Here is an 8,055-nt window from a genome sequence, read left to right on the forward strand (position 1 = left end):
GAGATCTGCTGTTATTCTAATGGGTTTTCCTTTAAATGTGATTTGTTTATTTTGTTTAGCGGTTTTTAGTATACTGTTCCTATGCTGAATTTCTGGGATCTTGATTATTATATGTCTGGGTGTGGTTTTAATTGGGTTGATGTTATTTGGCATTCTATATGCTTCGGTTACATGAATGTCAGATTGTTGCCCCATATTTGGGAAATTTTCTGCTATAACCTCTGCCCATATTCTTTTTATATCATTTGTATTGACTCCTTCCTTCTCATTGATGCCTATTAGTCTCACGTTGTTCATCTTTGCATTATCTTGCAGGCATTGAATTACTTTTTCCTACATCCTAGTTGTTTTAAAGTGATCTTTTCTTACTTTTTCACTATCTGCCATGGTGTCTTTAGGGTCAGAAAGTCTATTTTCACTTTCCTTCAAATGGTTTTGCCAGCTTGCGATTGAGCTTTTACTTTCCTGTATATCACTTTTTTTTTTTTTTTTTTTTTTCGGAACTGGGGATTGAACTCAGATCCTTGCATTTGCCAGTCAAGCGCTTATCCTACTGAGCCATCTCCCCGGCCCCCTGTATATCACTTTGAACCTGTTTCATACATTGTATTTCTTTCCTAAATTGCTTATTCAGGGGTTCCATCATTTTTGTATTCTGCTCTTTTTTTTATCAGTGTATTCTTTAGAAGCACTTAATACTTCTTTGATTATAGTTATCACTACATTTTTTAGTTCCAAAATTATTTCTGATCTAATTTCTTCTATACCTTTCTGCAATTGTTTCTTTACTGCCAACGGTATTATTTCTGAGATATCTGGTGTGTGATTTCCAGTTTCCTCAGTGGTAGTGTCTTCTGCAGTTGTACTGGGTGTTCTTGGGACCTGAGACTGCATTTTGTTCTTTCTCTGTGTTATGTTGTATACCACTCTCTTCTGACCTTTGGTGTAGAGCTTAGATAGAGTTATTACCTTAGCACCAGGTCCAGATCTACGAAGTTCAGATTCCTCCAGGTGGGTGTTGTTTGGATCTAGTTGCTGTGCTCCACTTCCTTCTGCTGCAGCTGTTAGAGTTGAACACTTTGTATCTCTCTGGCAAGATGTTCTGCTCCTGAATCCGCTGGGTGGGTCTTGCCTCTAGTCTCTTTGCAGGGAGTTCTGCTGAAGGGTTCCTTGCTGGGCCTGCACTCTGGGTAGAACAAATATCCATGGACCCTGGGTGGTCTCACTCACATGCCAGACCAGGGCTCTGGGTCTGTTCATTATCCGGGACCCGGGTCATCTCACTCACTCACTCGCCAGGCCTGTGCTCTGGGTCTCTGTAGGATCTTGTGGGCCCTGAGTCGACTTACTCACTCGCTGGGCCTGTGCTTTGGGTCTATTCAGGATCCCGGGGGCCCCGGGTCATCTCCATGTGTACCATTTCTAATGTCTTATCAATTAGCATACTCTCTTTAAAGTAAATTAAAAATATATAAGGACAAGAAAAAAATTAAATTTTATTGACAGTGTGCATTACTGTTTAATTATTTGACCAATTTTTCATACTTATATCTATTAATCTGAACAATGGATTTAATGATGAAAATATGTAATACCACAACCATTGTTAAATTTTTGTTTTTGTGTTGAAACTCTGCACCATTTGTACTGTAACTTATTCTGTTTCTGTCTTTGTTTCTGCTGTTTTTAGTCTTTGAAATAAAAGTTTTTTAAAATGACTAAAAATCGACCCAGTGGAAGCCCTTTGTCCCTTCCAACTTGTTAGAACACAATGAGGTAAGATCATATTTGGATCAGCAAGAGAGCCATCACCAGACTCAGAGTTCCCTACTCCTTTATTTTGGACTTGTGAGCTTCAGACTGCCAATAACAACTTCCTGTTTTTTTTTTTTTTAAAGTTACTGATCCTATAGTATTTTCCATAGTAGCTTGAACAGACTAAGACAATAACTTACTTGATGAAGACCTCATGTGGGGCCAGACCTTAAACCCTTGCACTCACTTTCTAGAGACTGCTCATAATTATGAGACTATTTTTCCTTTCAAAATATTCTTTCCATGTCATAAAGCCTACTGTCATAAGTGGCAGAGGTTTCACTTTCAGGCTAAATCCAAAGATGCTCATAAAGAAGTGCTGGTCATTTTCTTGCCATTCCAGTATTTATCTTATGTTTTACTCTTATTACTTCTTTGCTTTCATGAAAACTTTTCTTAGTTCAATTGTTTTGAAACATTTAATTTTCTGAATATTGCTTAATCTTAATTTTTGTTCTAAAATCTATACTGTATCTTTGACTTAAAATTTATTTAAAAGAAAAAGTAAATAAATAAAAAATTGTCTTTGCACCATTTCCATTAAAGAATAAGATATCACTCACCATAAGGATGAAATAAAGATGTGCAAGTATGATCTCAGGATGAATTTTTAGAATAGTATCTATCCTTTGATGAGTTTCTGACCAGTAGCGTGGAAACAGGACTAGTATGATGGAGGGAGATGGACACACAGAGAGGAAGATAGGGGCAAAAAGATAGGGAGAGAGAACTGCAAGAACACTCTTCTATACTCTCTCTGGACAGTTTGAACACTAGGAAGCCCATGCAATTGAGAGTAATGTAGGAGAGGGCATCTGTTCCCTCATTGTAGTTGAGTCCCTAGTGTGGTTTCCAGGTCTGGAGATCCCAGGCGTAATGGCTGAGGCAGAAATAAAGACTTTCAGTTCTCAGGTGCCTTGGGAGTTTAGTGTTAGCAGATGAAGGAGACAGTGACTTTGTCATGGTAGCATTTACTTTGTAGCAGCTTCAAGGGCTCTTTTTGAGCTTATCATTTTGGTGAAAATTTATTATGGATTTCCAGGCAAGAGAATGCTTGGAAGTTGTTCTGTGAGATGGAACAAGGTAGAAGAAAATATTACAAGCCATGCATATCAAATTTATTTTGTTTTGCTGTTTTTATCTGTTCCCAATTCACTATTCTACATTCACTTTGCCATGCTGGATAGCAACCCTGAAATTACACATCATCTTCTAGCTGGCTCCATGTGATGCTCTGACAATAGGAACCACTACAGGGAGACCATAGATCTGTAAGAGAAGGAAGAGCCTCTTTGGTTAATTCCCATCTTGTCCTTGGAAGTGTCATTCCAGTCTCACTTTTTTCAGACTGCCTATGGCGGCAGCAGCAGCAGCAGCAGCAGCAGCAGCAGAATTTAGTTTCAAATTTCCCAGCCCTTGAAGAATTATCTTCCTTGTCTCCTTAGTGATCAGAGACTTAGTTCTATGATGTCTTCTTCCAAGGGCAGTCACCAGCTCTTTCTACTTCATAAGGACCCTTATAAGTTTTAACATTTGCAATTCTTTCCTTGTTGTCTTTACCTTTGTTATTGGCAGGTGACTTTTGCAGTATTATCTGTGATGTAATAGAAAGTGCTTCCTATCATTTTACTTACCAAACTAGCAGCTATTTATCTAGTTAACATGTCTATATTAAATTTTCCCTGTTGAAATAACTGATGTGTTTCTGTCTCTTGCCTGGACCCTAGTGGATGCTTGTGACAAGGCATTAAATTTGGATGGAAAGAACACTTCCAGAAGAGATTTTGTGATGGAATTGCACACCATCAGGGGGATAACAAGAGAGTTTGTTTTTCTAGAACTGTTGAAGAGTCTCTCTGGCTTCCTTTTTTTCCTTTATGAATGTTCTAATCCCTTTTTGGGCTCACCCAGTTTGATAGAGTCTACTTAGATTATTTTCATGATTAATTCAAAATTTTACTTGTTAGGGACCTTAATTACATCTGCAAAATCCTTATGCCTTTGTTAGATAATTTACTTGAATCACAGGAATGTAATGCCATATATTCATGTTCATAGGCCCATCTGTATGCAGGAGGAGGGAGTTACATAAAGTGTGTATACCAGGGGCAAGAAGCAACTTGAGCACTACTTTTAAATTCCATCTGCCTTTATATACCTTGCTTCTATACTTTTCTGCTGGATGGTTAAGACCAAGATAAAATAAGACCTGTATAACAAGAAATGTATCTTTTGTATTTGATAAGGTCAGTCAAGTACCCTCAGAATTTATCCTGCAACCCTGTACTGTAGTTTGCAGATCCTTTGTCAGTGTCAGGCATGTGGATGAGTCACGGCCATTGCTTGACCAATTTGCTCTCTGTGAAAGCCTGAGAGAATGTTTACTTTCCAGGTGATTCTCTTTAGGCACACTCTATGCCATGTTGAGCTGTGAAAGGCTCAACTCAACAACTTCTGTGGATATCCCACTAGTATTGTGGATTCCTGTACTGTGTTGGATAGTTTTGCTGAATTCATGCACCTATAGTATTTAGATGCTAATAGAATACCCATTTCTGACAGGACTAAACAAAAAAAGGGGATACAAAGGAAGGACCATTTTGTATCTGTGTATGCAGAATAGTTAGGACAGATATACAGCTACTTTCACCTAATTCAGTGAGAAGAAAGATTTGTAGTAACAATGTTTGGACAGGATATTCTGTTTGCATCTTGTACTATGGATAATCACTAAGAAGATAACAATGTACAATGTATTAATTATTGAAACTGTTCTATTAATCAGTTTTGAAAATGTCTCATTGATATTTGCTTCTCAATAAAATAAAATTAAATGAAAATAAACACAAGCCATAATACCAATGGCACCCAATCAAAAATAAATAAATAAATAAATAAATAAATAAATAAATAAATAAATTCTGTCTTCCAGGGGGATGATGGTCACCTAACAAGCTGGCATTCCTTAAGCCTGCAGAACCTTGCATGTGCTTGGGATCATCTGGGCATGGTTAATCTGTATGTCTTTCAATTAAAAATGTAAATTAGAGGCCACTCCAATCTGAATGACCTCGTCATTTCCACTTCTGCCAGAGGAGACCACAGCTGCACTGGAACTGAACTGACAGCCTGCCCACTGAGTTGCTTTGGCAACTGACACACTGCCCCATTTGAACACCAGTTAAGACTGTGTTTTGCAACACCATTGCCAAGCAGAGCTGACATGACAGTGTTGTAGCTTGAAGACATGGCAGAAGCTTAACATGAGGGGTTATCTGAAGCACCAGGAGCACAAGCAATATGCAAACCATGATATAGATTCATTATATTACAAATGTCCTAAAGGATGCGCATCTTCTCTCACGACTGCTGGTTTACTAAACAGTAGCTTATGTTTGGCAGCCATGAAGCAGATATTTTATAAAGTAAACCAAGTTACCTTTTCTGAAGGATTATTCATATGCATACATGCCAGCTAATATAAAATATAAAATTTGAATTTCTGTTGTCCTGCATCCCTTCAAGCCTGCTTTTAAACAGTCTATTAAAAGAATAAAAAAGTGCTTTCTTTTATGATCAGCTAATTATGCTTCTGATTTAAGTGACCCCTGTATTTTAGGAGGCATACTCATTTGTCATGCAGGAAGTGCTGTAATTACCCACCGTATTGTTCACAAAAGTGAACAAGTTACTTTTACTCTTTCAGATACAATTTTTTTTAAAAAAAAATTACCTCATAGCACTGAGTGAATTGCTGAAAATATCTAATCTCTATGGTATTTTTGTATAATGCCAGACACAGGAAATATAAAAAGAAAGCATTTTCATTCTTTGGAGCAACAGTGATTGCCCACCTTTGTCATTTAGTTTCCAAGACCAATTTCATTGACTATTAGTTCCTTGGGGTGTTAGAAGATGATCCTTACAAGAAGAATCTATCACTTTCTCATAAATGTTTTCAATAGGGAAATATGACACATTTGGCTTTCCTGCCAAAGAATCACAGTGTGCATTAAAAGTTGAAAAATTCTCAACCTTTGTGGATACAGGTTCTAGCCTAATATTTTCCTCATTAATTTGATCAAAAGCACTAGTGTATCACTCTTCACTGGCTCTGTGGATCATTCACTAGGGCACCAAAAAAAAAAAAAACCATTCACTAGGGCACCAAAAAAAACCATATATATATCTGAAATACTTTGAGAAGTGTTATCAAGATTACCAAGGCATTTGTTGGCAAGGCTTGTATTCATTTGTAGAAACAATTCTTCTGGTTAGGGTGGACAAATTGGTGAATAAATGGCTTTAACATGTATTATGTGTAAGACACTGTAAAATGTCTTTTTAATCTTTTCCTATTCCTGTATTAAAAAATTCTAGGATGTAAAAGAATATTTGCAGTTCTCCAAGTAGCCTAATTGAATTCAAATCTCTGGCCTTGCAATGATAATATTTCCTCTTGTGTAAGGATCCTAAAAAAACAAAATTATTGCAGCACATCGCTTCAATTTTTTTAAAAATAGAGCTTGCATGAAGGCAATCTAGAGGTGTCTGTAGAGCAAAATTAAGAGTCTGCTCCTGTCTCCTAATGAAGTTTTCAGCACTGGACAATTTGCAGAGAAGCATTAAAAACTGTATTATTCATGGACATTGAAGTTAGAAGTGAAGATCAATTAATGGGTCAGATATTAGACCCAGGGATGCTCAGCCTTCTGAGACGAGATGATCAGAGGGCCACCTCCAGATACGACTCCCTAGATTCTGTAAGTTTCAGACTTCATCACTTAGGTCCTGGATGCATGTGTGCTGCTTTGTGAGACTGGGATTAAATGTGTACCTTTTTGAATTTTCTCTTTAAAGGGAAAAATACTTAACCAGTCTTTGAAACATTCAACAGCAACATTTGCTGCTTTCAAACTTGCATTTCCCTGAGGTACACTGTAAGTAGAACAAATTAGAGAAATAATTTTTTTAGAGGAAAAACCCCTTCAGTCTAATTTACTGAGATGTCCAATGTATAATAGTACACTGTATTTTGAGGACTGCCTTCTTAGTCTTACATTTTAGACCTTTTTGGAAAAAAAAATTCTCTTATATTAAACTTGCGAGAGTGTTTTTTGAATAATAGTGTTAATAAAAGGTGGTTTGTTGAGATTCCGGCTTTTATTCATTTTGGCTAATAGACAAAACAATATCAATAAGTGTTAATATTTTGCAGTTGGAAAATGAGGTGTTTTAATTTTTTTATGTGATACACAAAGTGGTTTCAGAGCTCAGGTATTGCTCAAATTCAACCACTGTGCAAAACTGTTAATCAAAATGAATTTCAAAACAGGCCTTTGTGGTATTATTGAGTACTATTACAGTGGGAAGTGACAAAGAGTACTTCAGTTGAATTCTTTGCAGCCAAAATGACTCGGGTGCTGTTTAGGCTAGTTGCATACATTCTGGTATGATTGAATGACTTTGAGCCCTGGCTTCCCTAGTCTTTTCCAATCCAGCTAGTTCTGGAAACAACCAAGTGCAGAGGGAAAAATCCACAGAGTACAGTTTTCTGCACACTGGTCAGTCTTGCTACTAAGCAAGAATGTTTGCTATCTTTGTGTATATAAATGGGTAATTATGTACATGCAAATTCTACCAGTTGCTGCTAAGATTTATCACTTCTAAAATGCATCAGTCCCCTAGATGACAGGCTGTGTGACTTCCTTCCACACTAGGATGCTGTATCTATGTGACTGGCCCAAGTGAAGTTAAGTGAGGTTATTTTCAGTGATGGCTACACATTAGAATTCCTCAGGAATAGTTTTTTAAAGAAAACCTCAGTATTAACACAAATGGGAAATCAAAATGTCTAGCATCAAGGTGAAGCTATATTTACTTCACCTTTTATTTTTTAATCTTGCTATTATGAAATATTTTTATCTTATATAGGAAGTAGAAAATTGCCATCATAACTCCAAGGATAATATACCCATCACTCATCATCAATAATGACAATTTCATTGCTACATTTGTTTCATTTTTAGCTTAACTCTATTTTTACTGCTTCCTCCTCTAAGTTGTTGGGATGCCAGTTTTATTTATTTTTAGTTTAAAGAGACAACAAAAATGATAGTTTCAAAACAAGATGATAAGAAATTAACAATGGTTATCATATTATATATTGTTATTTTCAAAGTAGTTGCTTTGAAGGTACAAGTGTGCAAAACTGATCAAACAATGTAAGAATTAACTTTT

The sequence above is a fragment of the Octodon degus genome, unplaced genomic scaffold, assembly GCF_000260255.1.
Source record: "Octodon degus isolate 3935 unplaced genomic scaffold, OctDeg1.0 scaffold00020, whole genome shotgun sequence".
Taxonomy (NCBI): domain Eukaryota; kingdom Metazoa; phylum Chordata; class Mammalia; order Rodentia; family Octodontidae; genus Octodon; species Octodon degus.